Here is a 21674-nt window from a genome sequence, read left to right as displayed (position 1 = left end):
TACATAATTCATCATAATGATGTGGCATATGAGGACTCATGACAAGGGATGACATGACACTATTGACATGGAAATGTGAATCCATTCTTTGTTTCTCCTTTTTATTCAACAAGAGATGCGGAATGCTTCATCTTCATGAGAGCAAGGTCCAAGATTGAGCAATGAAATTGAAAAATGCGTAGTACTGGAAGGATAGGAGGTCAAGATTGAGGGTTTTTGCACTGTTGTAGCTAATTGTGTAGTTGTAGAAGGCAGAGAAGACCTGGTGATTGCGTAATTATGCAGCTTAGGATCTCAAGAGTAGGGATTAAGCTTAAAGACTGCACAATGCACAGTTGGGGCTAGGCTGGAGAGATGAATTGCGTAGATTTGGATGCTAAGGCTAAGCTTGAGCACTGAAATTGAAATATGTGCAGTACTGAAAGGGCAGGAGGTTAGGTGATTGTGTATATTAAGAGCTCAAGACTGAGGTTTGAGGACTAAGACTACATAATGTATACTTCTATCTTAGATGGAGATAAATATTGTGTAGTTATGGGACTCAGGGGCTAGGCTTGAGCACCGAGGTTGCAAAATCTGAGGTTCTAAGAGGAATAAAATGTGAATTGTGAACTTACAAGAGACAATATTTCTCCTTGAGGACTGAGACTCCACAGTGTGCATTTCAGGAGGGCTAGATGAAGCTGAGTGCCTTGATTGGGAGTTTCCTCCAATTTTGACTTAGTGTTGGATCAGTGAAAGGAATTTGAATAAAAGCAAGACTTCAACATGATCACACACTTAATTTACTTGAAGAGACAATAAGGAACACTAATAACATATGAAAAACATACTTTCCTCAATGCAACAACATTGCGACATCCTATTCCAAGTGCAGCACTAAAGATACACTTTGCGATGACAATTGCGACACTTGTGTGATAGTGCGTGAAACTTTTTGAATAAGTGTAGAACATGTCTATATGATAAGAAAAACCCATTATCACATACATTTCCCATTGAAGAAAACAAAAAATCCAATTTACAATCAGTAGCAACTCCCTCGCCAAAAGACGACACTTTCTATATGAAAATAAAAATGGGAACGACACTTGTGATATGCGAATGATGGTTAAAACAACACATGCCAGGTAAAATATAACGTGAAAAGGACACTAATTAAAGGGAAATAATTTGAAAGTGACAGCCAGAAACATGAATATGACACTCGCAAAAACAAAGGTGCACAAAGTGACAATTTGCAAAACTCACCGAAATGGAAGTACAAACACATCTAGAAGTGAGAAATTTTCGATGGCGGTGCGCATGAACTATTGACATGGATTGGAAATTGCATAGGCATAGTATTTATGGACCATGCTATGCTTGTTCAAGCTTGTGTAAAATAATGTTCTCATGCACTTGTTACAGACTGAGCATGTGTGATAAAGTGACTTCGACACTTCCAATCCAAGAAGAGAGCTTAAAAGCATCAATTGACCAAGAATTTAAAATGGAACGACCAATCACGAGATCCATAGTAGGCTCAAAAATTCAAGTGTAGGAAAATTTTTGGAGGGTGATTGTCACAACCACAACACTTGGCGACACACAGGGAGAACTCCAACTTCTCTGCCTTAGTCAATTCTTTCGTGTAGAGTCTAGTTCTTCAGGGAGTATTGATTTATCATTGAGATGACCAGGGATTCCCAATTTACCCTGTGCATAAACATAAACCCCTTCATTCCTTTACTTGGTTAAGCATAAACATAAGGTCAGTGATCATAGACTGTTTCGAATTAGTAAAGTGTAATGAAGTTCACAAGCTTTAGATTTTTCGGAGTGTAATTTTTCATCTCTGGTGTTACTCCACTACCAAGAGGATTGGACAATATCATGGTAGAGTGAGTCTAGGAAAACCAACATTGATTTGTTGTAATTGATCCTATACAGTACCCAACAGAGTTTCTTGCTTCACTTCTATGTGCAGGAAGCCTTTCTCTTCTTTTGCTTTGTTTATTTATTTATATAGGACTGTGCATCGACAATTATTTATTTCATGGGAAGAAGAGGGATCTTGACTAATTGAGAGAAGGAGATGTTGACCCTTTAGAGAAGCATGTATAATACCTCTGATATTGTTTTTCTCATTTATATTTTCCCCTTTCCCTTTTCTACTTGATTGGATCAGCCTAAAAACACTGAAACATAAAGGAAGAGTGTAGGCATGAGGTTTTCTAGAATAGACATGGAGATCATGGTTCGACACAAGTATTTCCTAATGCAAGGTCGTATTTTCCATCATAACATCATCAACCAAAAGGTGTAACCAAGACAAGGAATAAGGATGGAGAGTTAGCCAAATGTTGTGGTGTCACAAAGTCCTTTTCTATTTTTCCATGTTGTCTTTTGAGCCAACAGAAACATCCTTCATGCAAAGTATTATTAGACAAAACAAAATAAAAGACAACACATAACAATGGAACAAAACCAAAGAAAAACAAAACACGAGTCAAAAGTTATAAAACAAAGAAAGACTACAAAAAGAAAGTGTGGGATGAATGCAAGAAAGGGGAAATTAGAATCCAGATAAGCCTACTCCTAACCTAAATAGCTAGAAGATTAGGATCACATATATTGAAATTTCCAAGGTAGCCTACGTAGTTGTTCCTGACTTGCATCCACAAATATATCAACAATTAAAATAGAAATAAATTAATGTGCAATAGAAAATATAAGAACTTGAATAACTTGCACAAAAAATTGAAGGTCTTGTTTGTTAACAAAAAGATACGCCATAGACACTACTTCTAACTAGTTTACATTCTCACCTTTTCGATGAGAACCACCATTGAAAAAACCTCACAATATTCTCTCTAATGTTTCTCTATCTACACAAAACTCCTTAGAAAGTACGAGGAAAGGTCGAAACTTTTATTTGCGACGAAGCTTTCCAAGTAATATTTCTCCAACCATTCATCGATTGGATTGTAAAATTCATGATGATCCTCTTCAAAATCCCGAAATCTTTGAAATGATGAATTTTCAATTAGAGGCATGGGATGATGATGAAACTCTTGTGAGGAGAAATAGATTTGATCATATTCAGAAAGTGTGTTAAGATAGTGAGGACTTGACATAACCATCAGCGAGTGCAGAAGTTCCTCAACTACTTGAAAAGTACCCAAATAGTGCGATGTTAAACCATAAAGATCAAAGGGTGTAAGGAAAATATCATTGGATGTACTGATGAGAAAATGATAAGCTAAATGACAGTCATCAGAGATATAAAAATGATTAGATGGGTTAATTAAAGCATTAGATTCCTAGTTTGTAATTAACAAATATTAATCAATTTTAGTAGTTCTACAAATGCTCTAAACAATAGAACCAACTTCCTTGCATGTCGAATGTGAGACACCATTTTCCTGTAAATGGAGACAAATTCTACAAGCATCATAATCATCGAAAGAATTTAAAAGGAATTCCAACACCACAAGCACATGAGACCGCTCAGGACATAATGAATGGAGAATAATTTTATTCATGCAATAAGTCGTGCATTCATTATCATTCAAGAGGATTTCAGGTGCGATGAAGGGAAAGGTTTGCAATACAATATTCACAAGAAAAATGAGGAGCTAAATATAAAGAAATGAATTTGATAGGCATGATCCCTTCAACCAAATACAGTCTTTGAAATGATAAACTTCACAATTCCATGACTCTATGAGACATAAACATTCAAAACCCAAGATTGACGCGAGATATTTTCATATATATGGATCAACTGAAGAATATTATTGAATCTAATTAGAAGCCAAATCTTGAAATGTTCAAATATTACATCTGAGATACCAAACATCTTTCAAAAAGAGATTTGCATTGAGTGAAACCATGAAAAGAGAAGGATTGTGTGAAAGAAACCAAATCTGACTTAGTTAGGAGGGGTTACCAGAGTCACGACATCCTAACATAACCATCAACAGAAGTTGAATTTCCTTGACTTCCCAACAAGCTGCAGAACATTCAACGATTATAAAATGACATCCTGAAGATTGAACTAGATCATGCATGGTGTGAGGACAGTTTCTACCACGAGTTTCAATAAGATCACTTCTCATGAGATGGAAGCCATCTTTTTCATTGACTTGACCACATTTTTTAACTTAAACAAACATATTACTCAAGTTGAAAGATTCATCTTATCACAAATATGAATATGTATGAATCATCAAAATTTGATGAGAAAGCTAGTTTCGAGAGTTGTCTTCATGCAAGAGAAGAGGTGATGAGGGATGGAAAGAGTACTCAATGATTTAATTATCTTCATTTTCATCATGGATAATATCACTGCCTTGTGTCAAATGGGAATTTAGTGGAGTATCTCTGTCACAAGTAGATTCATTGCAAACGATAGAGCACAAGGGATAGTGAGATGAGGATGTAGTTTTGATAAGGAAAGCTTGTTTGACCGAATCAGATTCTAGATCTAAATTAAAGTCGTCATGAGAAACTGAAAGATCATATGATGCACCTAGGCATTCATGATTGAATACATCATCATATTTATCATCATCAGAATGTTTTTTTCCCAAGGCTCTGGATGTATTGAAAGAATTGATTGCATTTGACTCACTACTGAAATTAGGAGATTGAAAATCATCCAAGAATGGTAGCACGTCATCTCCACATGTCTTAGGTCCATATAATACTAGTGATTACCCCATTAATATTATAGTTGTATCCCTTATTAATATTTTTTTGCCCCTATTGTCCCCATATTGTTATTACTATGCCCCATAGAATCCCTTTATTGTTATTTTTGTGCCTTTATATTATTATTGTTAGGTCGACTGGGTTATATTGTGACTCCTTAGACTCTTATATATAGAAAGGAGGTTTTGTCATTTGAATCACCAAGGAATCATTCATTTGTGTAAGGTAAAGGAGGTTACCCCCTTGAAGAGGCTGAATTCTAAGATGTCGATATATCTTTCTATCTTTTTGTGAGCTGGTTTCATAACATCTGGTATCAGAGCTTTTGGATTCTAGGGTTTCGTTGCTCCAAATAGGTCATCATGGAATTTTCACTATTACCTTCTTTTTGAGATGTTTCAGAAGTGAGAAAAAAAAACCCATTTGAGAGGAAATTGTGCTGAACCTCGGGTCTAAATTTCAGAGCTTTTCGCGCTATATTTGCGGAGATATGATCTGAGGAATTTGGTCTTTTTTCAGATTCCTGAATTACATTCCAAACAAGTGACTTGGGGAAAATCGTCATAACATTTTCTCTGAGCATTGGATTGAAATTTCTTAAGAAGGTACGAAAAGAGGACGGATTTTAGTTTCTTGTATATATTTTTCAGATCCAAAGGTTGAAACAAGAACACGTGGCACGTCATACAAGTTCTCTCTACTGAACTAGTCTATAATCAGGTCACTGTGGGAGATTTGGCATAACTCTTCCTTGGGGAATCCAATTTGGATTAGACTGGTGGCGTTGGAAAGAGGACATAGAGGGCTACTACAGATCTCAATTTCAAAACTAGATGATCCAAAATTACAGAGATACATCAGAGGAAATATCGAGCTCCTACAAAGTGAAAAAAGGTGTGTAGATTTCTTTAAATTCTTGCTTAAGCTTGGTTTGAAAAATTATTTTGAAAGAATTCAAAGGGCATAGTAGAGCATTATTATCGGTAACTGATGCCCCAAGGAAAGAAAATGAAAACACCTAGTAATCAACTTGAAAGCTCTAGCATGACTCATGAAGAAGATGAAGAAATGCTACATGATATATCAAAATTACAAGACCAAGTGCAACAAATGTCACTCTCACAAAAGCTAACAGAAGCTAAGATAAATGGCGTGGAAGCTAAGATGAATGGCATGGAAGCTAAGATTGACAATTTGAATATAGATTTGAACACAAATTTGAAGACAGGCATGGCAGATTTGAAGATAGATTTAACAATTTTTCTACAAGAAATACTTACTAATGGTGAAAGGGTAGTAAAGGAAACTCATGATGTGAACAAAAGAAATGTTAATCATGATTTCATAGACTCTAATGTTGGATTGAAGACCCACCATATTCCAAAAATCGATATGAGGAAGTTTGATGGCAAGGATCCAGCAACATGGATATTACAGATGGAGCAATTTTTCGATCTCAATAATGTGCAAAACACACAAAAGGTATGTATTGCAACTTTATATTTGGAACCAAATCAGTTTGTATGGTATCAATGGCTTTACTCTCGTAAAAAAATTATCACTTGGGCAATTTTTACGGAAGAATTGATAGCACATTATGAGGATACAAAAAGCAACACTTTTTTTAGCCAACTGATAAGTCTCAAACAAAAGGGTTCAATAATGGAGCACATTGAGGAGTTTCAAAAATTGAACATAAGGGTAAAAAATATTCCAGAGGAGCATAGGATTGATGTGTTCATAGGGACATTAAGGGATAATATCCAACATGATGTTCGCCTTTGGGAACCTGATTCATTAGAGAAGGCATTCAGGTTAGCAAGAAAAATGGAAAGCAAAATTATGGCAACCAGGAAGCATACCACTCACAACTATAAAGATGGAAGTGTTGTTGCCCCTAGTCTTCCATAACCTATAAGGTTGACACCACAACAATTGGAAGAAAAAAGAGCAAAAGGGCTTTGTTATACTTGTGATAGCAAATACACTAAAGGTCATAAGTGTGCTGAGAAGAAATTATTCTACATAGATTGTGAAGAGGAAGAAGAAAAGGAGCAAGAAAGGTCAAAAGAAGAGGATATACTCCAGGAACAAAGCCTAGATAAAGAAGAAATGAATGCGACCATATCTTGTAATGCATTGGTTGGAATTACCACTCCTCAAACCATCAAGATAGAAGGACAAATCAAGAAGAAAAAGGTAATAGTGTTGATTGATTCAGGAAGTACCCACAATTTCATTCATTGTAAGGTAGCAAAAGAATTGAATTTCTTCCTATATCCAGCACCACAGTGTCACATGATGGTTGCAAATGGAGGAATAATAAATTGCTCTAGAAAGTGCCATAATATCAAGCTATCCATGGGAGAATATGTATTGACTAGCCCAATGCTTTCCATTCCAATGGGAGGTGTTGATGTTGTACTAGGAGTCCAATGGCTACAATTCTTGGGTACAATAGCTTTTAATTTTCAATAACTTTCATGAAATTTTTTGTGGAAGGAAAGGAAGTTGAATTAAGGGGTATTGCAGGGAAACAGGGAAAGATAATCACCTCTAACAGTATGACAAAGCTTCTAAAAAAGGAACAAAGAGGTGTAATTGCACAATTATGTTCGCTAGATGTTTCCACATCGAAATCATATATTTCTCTAGATCTCTAAAAAGTCTTGGACAATCATTCCAAGGTATTTGAGACTCCCAAAGGTCTCCCACCTATTCATGATCATGATCATGCTATTCATCTAATTCCAGGAAGTGTTCCTCCAAACATCAGGCCGTACAGATATCCCTATGCCCAAAAGAGTGAAATTGAACGTATGGTTGCAGAAATGCTAGAGGTTGGTATAATTCAACCTAGTCAAAGTTCTTTCTCTACTCCCATAATACTAGTGCACAAGAAGGATGGATCATGGTGCATGTGTTTGGATTGTAGAGAGCTCAACAAGATCACTATTAAAGATAAGTTTCTCATTCCTATCATTGATGAATTACTGGATGAATTGCATGGATCAATTTACTTCACCAAGTTGGATCTTTGTTCAGGATATCATTAAATTAGAATGAAGACAGAAGACATTTTGAAAACAGCATTTAGAACTCATGAGGGTCATTATGAATTTTTGTTCATGCCTTTTGGCCTTACCAATGCACCTTCTACATTTCAAGGTTTCATGAATTTCATTTTCAAACCCTTAGAAAATTTGTGTTAGTATTTTTTGATGATATACTAATCTACAACAAGTCTTGGAAGGATCATGTTGAACATGTTGACAGGGTGCTACAACTATTGGAGGAGAAACAATTATACGCAAAAAGATCCAAATGTTTCTTTGGAGCACAAGAGGTGGAATATCTGGGTCATATTGTATCTCATGAAGGATTTAAGGTAGACCCTAGCAAAATTAAATCCATTAAGGAATGGAAAATATCCACATCCATAAACATCTGTTAGGATTTCTCAGGTTGACAGGGTATTATCACAAGTTTGTTAAGAATTATGAGAGAATAGCAGCACCTCTAACAACATTATTGAAGAAATATGCATTTTCATGGACTCCAGAAGAAACAAAGGCCTTCAAACATCTTATAGAGGCAATGTGCCAAGCACCGGTCTTAGCTACACCGGACTTCACAAAAACCTTTATTGTGGAATGTGATGCTTCAGGAAATGGAATTGGTGCTGTTTTAATGCAAGATGAAAGACCCATTGCTTTTGAAAGTCGTCCAATCAAGGGAAAGTTTTTACACAAAGCTATTTATGAGAAGGAAATGTTGGCAATACTACATGAACTTAAGAAATGGTGACCCTACCTAATGGGAAGACACTTCAAGATAAGAAAATATCATGATAGGCTTAAATACTTTTTAGAACAAAGATTATCCTCTGAAGAGCAACAAAAGTGGGTCACAAAGATGTTGGGTTATGACTTTGAAATCATCCTACAAAAAAGGGAAGAAAAATGTGGTGGCAGATGCACTATCAAGAAAGGATGAGGATGTGGGAGCATTGTTGTGCGCCATTTATATTATCCAACGAGATTGGATAAATGAAGCAAGGGAGGAATGGAAGAATTATGAAGAAGTGTGGGCACTTATTCGAAAGTTACAGCAAGATTCCAGTACATCTAATACATTTAGCTGGAAAAATGATTCGTTATGGTACAAAGATCACTTATACCTCTGTAAGAATTCCCAAATCAAGCAAAAGATTCTTATGGAATTGCACACTTCTCCCTTAGGAGGGCACTCAGGATTTTTAAAAACTTACCACAGGGTTAAGAAGGAATTCTTTTGGGATGGCCTTAAATTGGATATTCAAAAGTTTGTGGTGGAATTTTTGGTTTGCCAACAAAAGAAAGTTGAAACAATTAAGACCCAGAGTCTATTACAACCTTTATCCATTCCAAGCCAACGTTGGGAGGAGGTTTCAATGAATTTTATCACAAGTTTACCTAAGTCTGAGGGAAAGAGTGTCATCATAGTGGTAGTTGACAAACTTACCAAGTATGCACACTTTTGTGCATTATCACATCCATTTAAAGCCAGTACAGTTTCTACTGCATTTATGGAAACAATTCAAAAGCTACATGGAAGCCCAAGGATTATTGTAAGTGACAGAGATCCCAATTTCAATGGAAATTTTTGGACAGAATTATTTTCTTGTCTCGGTACTCAGTTAGCTCATAGATCATCTTATCATCCTCAATCTGATGGGCAAACTGAGATAGTAAACAAATGTTTGGAACGATATCTTCGTTGCTTTGTATCTGATAAATAGACACAATGGGTCAAATGGTTTCCTCTGGTTGAATGGGGGTATAACACTTCCTTCCATACATCGATAAAAATTACCCCATTTATGGAACTTTATGGATATTAGCCACCATCCATCACATCATATTTAAGAGAAAATTCTAAGGTTCAAGCAGTGGAACATCACATCGAGCATCAACAACAAATCCTCCAACTCTTAAAGGATAACCTCATGTTGGTGCAGAATAGAATGAAACAACAGGTAGATCAACATCGCAACGAAAGAATTTTTGATGTAGGTGATTGGGTATTCCAATGTCTACAACCATATAAAAAAATGTCCCTCAAGCAAGCTAAGAAGGATAATAAATTGTCACCAAAGTATTATGGTCCATACAAGGTGTTGCAAAAGATTGGTACTATGGCATACAAATTGGAGCTTCCTGCAGCTTCTCAAGCGCACCTAGTTTTCCATCTTTCATGTTTAAAGAAGGTTATAGGCGACAAGCTCCCAGTTCAAACAATATTGCTAGAAATTGATGAGGAAGGAAAAATTATATTGGAACCAGAAGCAGTCACAGAAATAGGAACTCGACATCTATGAAAGCGATCAATTTCGGAGTATCTCATCAAGTGGAAGAACTTATCCATTGAAGATTCCACATGGGAGGATGAGAATTTTATACAGAAGCATCCAAAACTACTCAAGCGTTGAGGACAACACTTTTTTGAAGGAGAGGGGCATGTTAGGTCCCTATAATACTAGTGATTACCCCATTACTATTATAGTTGTATCCCTTATTAATATTGTTGTGCCCCTATTGTCCCCACATTGTTATTACTGTGCCACATAGAATCCCTTTATTGTTATTTTTGTGCCTTTATATTATTATTGTTAGGTCGGCTGGGTTATATTGTGATGACTTAGACTCCTATATATAGAAAGGAGGTTTTTTCATTTGAATCATCAAGGAATCATTCATTTGTGTAATGTAAAGGAGGTTGCCCCCTCAAAGAGGCTGGATTCTAAGAGGTTGATCTATCTTTTCTATCTTTTTGTGAGCTAGTTTCATAACAACATGTAGGATTTTTAAAAAGAGAAAAGATATTGAAATCATATTCACCTTCCTTCTCCTCTACGTACGTAACATGACATTCTTGTATCTAATTGCAATTTGAACCAACGACTTGGAAATCATGAGAGTGTGAAAAACTAGCTAGTGGAGCCAATTGATCAGGGTGATCAAAGTACAAAGAGTCATGGCATGTAAATCATAGATGTTAACACAAATCCAAATTAGATTTGACACTAGAGCTATGAATAGTAATATCATCGTGCAGAATGGAGTCAGTATTCACCATGGGATTCATGAGACATTCTAGGATTTCTTCCATTCAATTTGAGTCATGAAAAGCAGAAGAAGAATGAGAATATGGATTAGGAATTTGATTAGCAAATATCCCAACTTTGTTATCATCACAAGGAGGCACCCACATTAGAACGGAAAAGGGAGGAGGACAAGGAACAAAAGGAATCATAGATTCCTCCTCTAAACTTAGAGATGCCTCATGATTTACAAGAGTTGGGGAAATAGAAACATCAGGTGGTTCAGATTCACCATACAGAGAGATGTGAACCAAACACTGAAACTTTTGCTTAAATAAATCCCAATTTGTGTCTTCTTCAGGAAATTCATAACAAAGGTGAAGGAATCGTTAAGAGGAATACTAAATTTATTCATTAGGCTTCATTCTTAGCTGATTTATTCTTTTAAGAACATCTCAATAATCATACCTATTGAAGGATTAATAGATATCCTTGAGGAAATGATGAAGAGAATGGATGGAAGCACATGATAAGGTTTGACACCATTGATTAACACAACCTTCAAGGGTGAGGAAAAACACAAGAAAAATATTCATCATTGATTTCGTAATCTTAGTAATATTTAAGAAAATTAGAAATGTGCTTGATCATGGATGTTCCACCTTCACCATTAAACTTTGATTGAGATAAGTGATAAATAGGCTCACCGGGGATTAACAGTTTACTAGGGTATAGGTTGGAAAAACATCATAGGAGTATTATTTGAGGATGATCAATATATCATAAGAGATTCAAAACAGACTCAACAAGCACATCTTGCCATATGGCCCTCCTTCTAATGCCATTTTTTTTATGGTGCAGGAAATACATCAACCAAGGGGGTATCCTTGATGTGAGGTCTCAATTAGACCTCATATTGTTTTGAATAGGAGCCCCATTTGGGATATCTACCCAACTACCATATATTCTTATAGGTTTTCCTTTGTTGCAAAGTTCAACATAAGATAGTAATGCATAATTAATCTTCGATTAGCAAGTGAGTATGCCTAGTGATTGTTTGGTTGTATGTGTGTCAATAGTCTTCTACTACAGAGGTAAAGGAAAATGAGCCTCTAGAAAATATTTAATAGTAACACCCTAGTACAAAGACACACACACAAAATATATATGTCTAACATCCATCAGAATAGTTCATAAATATGCGACGGTCATTGCAACTATCATAAACAAGAAAGATATGTCTAACATCCATCTGAATAGTCCACAAGGATGCGCCAATTATAGTAGCCATTACAACACATTCTCAATTATATAAGCACTCAAATAACTGAAATAGTTCAACTACTTTAGTACATGTGAGAGAAAACATGAATCATAAATATTCATAGAACAGTCTCACAAATATTCACAATCCATGCAGAAAACTTGTTGGCCATCAAGCTTCAAGTCTTAAGTAAAAGTGACAAGAGGCATGTATACAACGAACACCACTAGCCCCAATGGTAGAGCATTGGATCCACTCCTTGCTCCCCAAAAGAACTAGCTTGTCTCTCTAATGACTTTCCGGAGGAGAAAAGGTGAAAATTCCTTTGCTCATACAATGAGGGTGTATATATAACCAATGGGGTGATGTTTCACCTCCCTTGTGACTCATTGACTACCCTCAAGACTGTTTTACTTCCTATGACTTTCATATTTACATAACTTCATTTTCTGTACATTTCCTTTGGACTTCCACTTTACAATAAATTTTCAATAGATAATTACATAATCCACCATAATGATGTGGCATATGACAACTCATGAAAAGACATGACATGAAACTACTGACATGGACTGCATGATGATGTGGAAATGTTAAGCCATTATTTGCTTCTCCTTTTTCTTCAATAAGAGATGTGCAATGCTTCATCTCCATGAGATATATGCTTCGTTCTTCATATCGACCCTCCAAATGGCTGTGAATCAGATGGAGTTTCATGTGGGCCAGATCTTTGATATTTTGTTGTAATCTAGTGTTCCTTCATTTTCTTCCATATTGATCATCTTATCTCTTAAGCTCCATATGTGTCTTGTAGAATTTCATCATTCTCCATCTCCTTGTTGATCATATTTCCATTGCATGATAGAGTACTTTCATCTGCAATCCACTCATGACAAGACGACATTAGTCTAATAAACCCTTGGTCTCAAATGATGCATGTTGATCCATTGACTAAGACAGAACTGGGTTGCAAGCTGAGGAAGAGACTCAGTGACTACACAATTTCATAACTTAGGTAGCCAAGGGTGAATCTTGAGGCTTGATACTGCACAATGCGTATTCCAGGCAGGATTGGGAAAGAATATTGCACATTTTTGGGACTCAGTGAGCTAGTCTAAGGGGTTTCATATTGTTTCAGTCAACTATGCAGTTTTGGAAGGCATAGAAGAAGTGGTGATTGAAAAATTTCACATATCAGGAGCTCAAGATTTGGGATTGAGATCATATAATTCATAATGCGTAGTTGGGGCTAGGCTGGAGGGAAGAATTACGCAATTTTGGGGGCCAAGGCCTTGGCTTGAGCACTAAAATTGTGAAATTTATAGTACTATAAGGACAAGAGGCTAGGTGGTTGAGCAATGGCGTAGTTCAGGATGCTAATACTAAGGCTTGAGGACTAATATTGTGCAATTTGTAGTGTTGGGTTGCATGGAGAGAAATATTACATAGTTTTGGGACTCAAGGGCTGGGTTGGAGCACTACTCATAATACCACCCTAGTAGAGACACACACACACAGAATATATCCATATAACATCCAGTGGAATAGTCCACAATGATGTGGCAGTCATTGCAACCATTATGAACAAAACATGTTTATCTAACATCCAATAGGATAGTCCACAAGGATGCAACAAGTATAGCAACCATTATAGCACATTCTCAATTAGATAAGCACTAAAATAACTGAAATAGTTCAACTACTCTAGTACAAGTGAAAGTAAACATGAATAATAAATCTTCACAGAAAAGTCTTATAAATTCACAATTCATGCATGAAAATATGCTGGCAATCAAGCTTCATGTATTAAGTAAAATTCACAAGACACATGTATACAACGAACACCACTAGCCCCAATAGTGGAGCATTGGAGCCACTCCTTACTCCCAAAAAGAACTATCTTGTGTCTCTAATGTCTTGCCAAAGGGGCCAAGGTGAAAATTCCTTTTCTCATACAATAAGGGTGTATATATAACCAATGGGGTGATGCTTCACCTCCCTTGTGACTCTTTGACTACCCTCATGACTATTTGACTTTCTATGACTTTTCAACTTCAAATCACTCTTCATTTTCTGTACATGTCCTTTGGAATTCTAATTTACAATACATTTTGAATATATAATTACATAATCCACCATAATGATGTGGCATATGATGAATCATGACAAGAATTGACATGACACTCCTCACATTGACTACGTGATGACATGGAAATGTTAAGGAATTCTTTGTTGCTCCTTTGCCTTCAACAAGAGATGTACAATGCTTCATCTTCATGAGATATATGATTTTTTCTTCATATCCACTCTCCAAAGGGTTGTGAATCATACAAATTCTTCATGTGGTCCTGATCTTTGATCTTCTATTGTAATCTAGTGTTCCCTCATCTTCTGTCCTGATGATCATTTTATCTCTTCAACTCCGTATGTGTCTTCTAGCATGTCCACCTTCTACATATCCTTTGATCCGAATTGGATCCAAGAAGAGTTATCAGAGAACCATGACTGTATCAGGTCAGGACAGGCTTTACAGAATTAATAGCAGTGATCAGAAACAACTCTAAACAATGGCAGTTAGCAGCCAGCGTGGAACGACAAGGACCTCGGTCAAAGCACGCTGACCGAGGCCCATGGAGACTGCGCAAGAGGTGAAACTATCCCCTACGAAGCCCGGATAGGGAAAAGGAGGCAGTTTTTGATGCACGATTAGCGCTTCGCTGGGAAAAACCCCTCGAGAAGGAGAGGCCCTGAGAGCTCGGTCGCATGGGAGCTGGGAAAACCATGGGGAAAAGGCTAAAGGCTAAGGCGGGACCCATGCTCCAAAAACTAGCAGTATTTATTGGGGGCACCCTTGGGCAGTAAGCAGATTTGATGAAAATGGAGCGATTCCACTCAGCACCCAATGCATGGGGAGCGGAGGAGAGAGAAAACCACTACTCATCATGCGCTAATGGTCGAGCAAGTCAACCGCATGAAATGAGCGAATAGTGTCAGATCTGGGGGCTCCAGATCTAACGGCTGAGATTGCACCTGATGGGGAAACTGGAATTGACAGGGGATTAAGCCGCAATCTATAAGAATTTGAGGTTTGATTTGACCACTAAGGTGGCAGATGACTCATTCCACGATGTAACTAAAAAACTGAACTGACAAAGCAAGCTGGCGTAGTTGGCAAGTGGACAAGTGGCCACTCCTTGTGACCTTGATGATGATGCCAAGACAAGGAACTCCAAGTGAAGCTGTAGCAGGCGATCTGATGAAGTTGGAAGGGGAATCGAACATCCATGAGATCAAATGGCTGTAAAGCCATGAACAGGAAAGCAGAAGACACAGAGGAAGAAAGAGAAGAAAGGAAAGAAGACAGAGAAAACGAAGAAAAGATAGTGAAGAAAAAAGCAGAAAGAAGACAGAGGGCCAAACTGACTAAAGGCATCGTCGAGCACCAGAGAGCTTGAGAGATTCAAGCCATCCCTGTGAGGATCTGTCAGGACTGAGCATCACATTAGGCGCCTTCCATTAAAGACCAGAGAGGTCGAGGAGCTGGTGAGGGAAAGAGTCTGTGCACTCTAGTGGCTTAGGGAATCCAAGAACCACCATGCCAAGAAAATTCTGTTTCAGGAGACTCATATTGAGATCCTTCATTGTAATTCTCTACGTTAAGACACAATAAAAGAAGGCCACCATTAAGAGTTGGACCGAAGATGTAACCCTAGAGGATAGGGTGAACTCTTTATTAAATTCTTGTGTTCTTATATTTTCTTACTATATTTCTCTGTTGTATCCTAGCCATAAAGTCCATGGTAGAAGAAATGTATAGGGACTTTAGAAAACATAAGGATGAAGACTCATCAGGCTCTAAACAAGAAAAAGAAGAATATGAGTCTCACTTCCATGACCACTCCAAAGGAAAAGGGAAAGAGGAAATCTTCCTCACACCTCCTAATAGCCATGTGCATAACAAGAAAGCATCTTTGATCAAGCTAGATGTTAAATTTGATTTGCCTATATATGATGGAGAGTTAAATGCAGAAAAGTTGGACAATTGGATTAGACAAATTGATGTTTATTGTAGAGTACAGAACATCGACTCAGACAAGAGCAAGATTCAGCTGGCAAGCCTACACCTAGGAGGCACTGCCTTGGTTTGGTGGGAAGGCAGAACCCAAGCTAATATGAAAATACATGGTAAGACTGTTTTTGTCTGGAGTAAATTTGTTCCTGCAATCAAAAAGCAGTTCTATCCATTGGCCTACATGAAACAAGCCATGATGAGTTGGCAAACTCTTCGGTAGTTGAAAGGGCAAAGTGTGCAATGTGTTATCACTCTGGTTGTTCCCCAAAAGTTGTAAGAAAAGGGAATACGGCCGAGGTAACCACTAACCAATCTTTTAGATGCAGATTCTAGCCAATCTATAGCCAGAGAGGGCTCTCTCTTTATGATTTAGCTTTGTTTTGGGGTATATTAGGCTAGTTATGAAGTACAAGTATTTGTTTGATTTTTGGATGGTGACATTCAATAGAACAGGGGTGCAAAATATGAGAAGTTTAGTCCATTGGGTTAATGGAGTCAATGAAGATGAACTGCTGGGTATGGTTTCTTTGACAGAGGGAGGAACTACAGAGCAAGGTAATTAACCATGGAACAAACTGTAAGCTGAAATTAGGTGAAATGGAGTCAGGGGGTGAAGGGAAACTAAGAATCCTTCATCATGCTAACAGAGGGAAAGTGGATGAATATTACCAGGGAGCAGTTAAGAATTCCTTAGTTATATTCAAGGTGTAAGAACCAGGGAAACAGGAGCAGTTAAGAATTCCTCCTTATGATAATTCTGAAGAAAACATAAAAATAACAGAGATTGAACACAGAGTACAGTTAAGCATGTTCTGGGTTATTTTTTTTCCATGTTATTCAGATTATGAACATAGATGATATATAAAAACACAGAAATTGTAAAACATGAGTTAAAAAGACTTATTGATCCATGAAATAATTCGAGAATTCTGCAACATATTCTTCTCCCATTAATTCCACAACCAGAGAGTTCAACAATAAAGCATTCCAACAACCTTTTATTCAGAAGAGTTCTCAAAGTTATAGCGCAGTTCCAGAATGATATCACCAACCCCTAATACTTCACTTGGGGAGGTATTTGTACAAAAATGTTTACAAAATATCTCAAAGAGATAATATCTTGCAATAACTTCTTTCACCTACTCTACAGGAGAAGTAAATGATCTTTGGAACAGGAAGAAATAAATGCAGGAGTAAATGCTGTTGTGCTGGCCGGTGAGTTGGTGAGATGCGTTGACGGTGAGATCGGTGAGTTCGGCTGGTGGATATTTCCGCTGATATTGCATGTTGATGTCTCGGCTCTCTTGGTAGTATCTGGACCATCTTTAATATGCTGTTGCTCCAACTTGATTCTCGTCCCTTCTTGTTTTCCACTTTATGGTGTGTGACACGAACCTTTGATTTCCCAAAGATATAAAGAAATCAGAGATACGCCTATAGGATCTCTAACATGCTTTGCCACCATTGGGCATCTGGTAATTGGTGTCTACACATTTTTATTAGAGTTTCATCAGCATCCTTGTACCTGAAGAAAGTAGGCTGGACTGTGAAAAGATGTCTCACTTCATGCTCAATAAAAAATAGATTTTCTAAATTGTCATACAGGCTCTATCCATATGGGAGTGCATTCTCTCCTACAGAACTTGATGATGATGTGATTTGATTAGCCACATATGTATTCAACCTATGAGCATAGTTTGTGTGTGTCATCAGTCTATAGTCATTGGTTAATAAACTGGGCAGACCCTTTTCCTCCAAAGCTGTAAACTTCTGTGTGAAAGCATTTATCTCCACTTGCATGTCCTGGCACTTCCTCTCCAGATTTTGTATGAAGTTCCTCATGGTCAGAACTCTTTTGACAGTTAGAATGGTGCCTGTCCTGTCCCTGATATCCAGTGTTGCCAGCTCTTCCTTGGTGTGGGTGTTCAAAAACTGTATTAGCCTATTGGCCTGTTCGGGCATGTGTCCCAATAAATCCCTGGCCTTTTGAATTTCTACTTGAGCTGTTGTTACCAAATCAATCTGCTCATGAATTATCTGTATTGATTTCCATATATCAGTGAGGGATTGGCCAATGTTGGCCCACAAAATGCCCCTGATTTCTCCCAGAGGCTTGTCTAAGGAGAGGTCCTTTTCCAATGCCTTTACTTTATTCTCTAATGCTTTTACCTCCCTTGTTTTTTCTGCCACAGTCATTTTAGATTTGTCATAAATTATTTCCAACTTGGCCAATTTCTCTTTAGCATCCTTTAATTTTGATACTTGGAGTCTTAGATCCTCCATAGCCTTTATCAATTCCTCAGTGGTCATGGTAGTGTTGCTACCTGCTACTGTTGTTGCTGAAGTACTTGGTGTTGTTGATGCCGGGACAATAGGAGGGACTGTTGTTGTAACTGTAGGAGCTATTTGAGATGGCTGGGAGGCTGATTCTCCCTGCTTTTCTTGCAGTGCTTTCTCCAATGCCTGCTATGTTTCTACCAATCTCTCATTCATTTTCATTAGCAGGTCCATCATATCTTCCTGTGATTTCTACTCAGCAATCTCTGTAGTTTGGGGATGCATGGTAATGGGCAACTTGAGCTGCTTCCTGAGAGATGCAATGTCTTCTTCCTTCTTTTTTATTAATGCTTTGATGCCTTTGGCATCCTTGGAATCACGCCCCAGCTCTATGATAATCTCTTCCAAGGACTTGATTCTGTTATCCTTCGCTAAAGAGGAAGCTTTTTCGAACTCCAATTGGGCAGAGGTATTATTTAAAGAATTCTGCAATTTGTGGGCCAATAATGCCTTATCTGCCAATGTGGAGTATACCATCTCTCCGGTTTGCTTATGTAATTCAATCTGGTCCATTGGCTGGATGTCTTTGGCTAATACTTCCAGATTGGTCCTGATGTAATCAGCAGCTGACTGTGGTTGCTACATTTTGGGCTTAAAGTGACTCAGGATCATCTTTCCTTCTTGAATGTCATATGCCAACATTAACCTTTGTTGATTTGTGGGGGCCATCTTCAGTAAGTGATTATAAAGTTGAATTCTTATTGGCTCATTCTTTGCCTTTATTTCAGTAAATGTTCTCTTAATGTCAGAGCCTTGCCTGCTTTGTGGCCTGGCAGATGAAAATTCCACACTATGTTGTCTTTCGATCTCCTGCCTGTGTGAACTGGCCGATGTTTCTGTGACCGGGGATGTATCCTGGCTGACTACTCTTTCTTCCCTTAGACTGTCTGTGGTCTCCTGAATAAACTCCTCCTCTGATAGGGGGTTCAATCTTTGCCTTTTCTCCCCTGGTTGCTCTGCAGAACCGCTGATCGGTGTGTCTTCTTGCCTGTCCCTTTTCTTGCCTCTTTCCTCGTTTAGAGGGGTTTGTAGTACAGGGATTTCTGGTGCTTTTGTTTGTGCTGGAGGAACCTGCCCTTGGCCTTGTTCCTTTGATGTAGCTGGCTGGTCTGTCATTATGTCCTGCTCTGAACCTATTACCTCCTTGCCCTTTGCTGACCCTGTACTGGTTTTTTGTGTGGGCTGCTGAGAAGTCTCGGCAAAGGATGTGTCACCTCCTATGTGCTGAGGCAACTTGAAGGATACCTATCCAAAAGAGTCTAGGTCAAGAATTTTTTCAAGCTCTTTCATGGCCTTTTCCAATTTCTCTTCCTTAGTAATTTCTTCAACTAATGTGCCTTCTACCCATTCTTGTTGGTTAGCATACTGTTGAATTTCAGGGATCTTGTGGTGAACATATGCTGTTAGCTTGTTTTTCACTTTTCTATAACTTATGAAATGATCGGGGTCATATGGTGCCCAATAAAAACTTTGTTTTAGCTTAAGTTGCTCCCCTAAAATCTTATCAGCCTCCTCCCAGGCTTCCCTTTTATTGAAGACAAAAGGGCCCAATTGATTTCTTATTTTGAGCTGTGCCTTTTTCTTAGCACCATAAAAATGAGTCAAATCTGAGCTAATAAATTGCCTGAAATATTCTAGAGCAAACAGTCTCATAGGCACATATTTTGGCAGTTTATAGGGGCACAGCTCACAGCCATATATCCTGATCTCAGTGTGATTCTGGTAAAAGTACCAGTCACCTATACTGTAGTTTTTGGAGAGCTGTAAAATTTTCTGCATTTCACCAGAGAGTCTGGCAGGAGGAGTTGTCATCAATAAAGAAGAGGCTGGATGTATGAATAGGTCAATGAATTCACAGTAAGTGTAAGGAGAGTTATGGACTTCATGGAATACTAAGGTCCAAAAGATTACAGACCTGCGCTCTCCTTTGAGATCCAATTTTCTAAGGGGAATTTGAAAACTATTTGGTTGATTGTACAACAGCAGATGATATATGTATGATGTGTATTTAAACACTCTTTCTCTGTCCAGGCTCATGAATTTCTCATGGATCTTATCAGCTATGAAGGTGGCATAATCATATTTGACAGCAGGGGGCTGTCCTGGAGTAAACATGGACAACAAAACTAAGGTAGTCTCATCAACATACTCACTGGTTTTAAATCCCAAGATGTAGGAAACCATGTCTACAATGAATTTTCCTGCTTCAGTGAACCAAGTATGCAGATAAGGAGGAGGTTGTTGGGGCTGGCAATTTGGTTTCATGAATAATTGAGCTATTCTGGTTATCTCTGAATTGGGAAGTTTGGCACCTTGGTCAAGCAAGAATCCCATGGAGAGAGGGGCCAGAGGCTGAGTGGGTTTGAAGTGTAGCATTTCATTTATGGATTTAGGGGTAATGTAAAATAAGACAGTCCCAGATGGAGCCATAACTACTCTTTGAGTGGGGTCATAATTGGCACAGCATAAGTGGACAATATCAGGAAGCACATTTACTGAGGGGAGGTAGTATATGGGCATGTGGGACTCCCAAATTCCATAGACATCAGTATTGCTGCGGTATGAATTCCTAATTTCACAAAAAGCTTGGAGATGAGGCACATCACCGATGAAGTCTTTAATCTGAAAATCCCTGTTAGCCAGGGGCAACCATTCCAACCCTTTGTGTGGTGCATTGAGGGGCGCAATATTGATGGCGATGGGGACAGGAGTTTCCATGTTTGCTCACTGGTTTTTAGCTGCGGAAGTCGAGTTTTTTGCGGAAAATGGACAAAACAGGGGGGTTGGGGTGTATTTTTCAAGAGCTATAGACTGAATTTGTGCGATTTTTGGTTTCACGCATGTAATTCAAAGCAAAAAAATTGGAAATACACAGGGTTTGGAGGTAATTGAGTAAATACCTGTGTTTATGGGATGCACACGAGAGTAATTGGCAGGTTGGACGATGATTTGCAGCGCAGGATGCCGGATTATGGAGGCCGGGTGGCGGACTGTGGCTTGCGCAGCTACATTGAACTTGAATTTGTATGAAATGGCTTTGTAATAACAATGAATAGAAATGAGCGAAAATGATAGTTTAACGGGCTTTTTTAACAAAATTTGGCTTCGTGGGTTTTTGGCGCTTTTTTTCGGGTGACGTCAGCATGGCGTAATATTTGTCGTGTAGCGGGGTATGGTGGATGATGTGGCGGATGACATGGAGGTGAAGTGGCAGATTATGT

The sequence above is a fragment of the Pinus tabuliformis genome, chromosome 6 (genome assembly GCF_031772625.1).
Source record: "Pinus tabuliformis cultivar Carrire ecotype Pingquan chromosome 6, CPIR1, whole genome shotgun sequence".
NCBI classification, from domain to species: Eukaryota; Viridiplantae; Streptophyta; class Pinopsida; order Pinales; family Pinaceae; genus Pinus; species Pinus tabuliformis.
The sequence above is the reverse complement of the archived record's forward strand: the minus strand, read 5'-3'. Positions refer to the sequence as shown.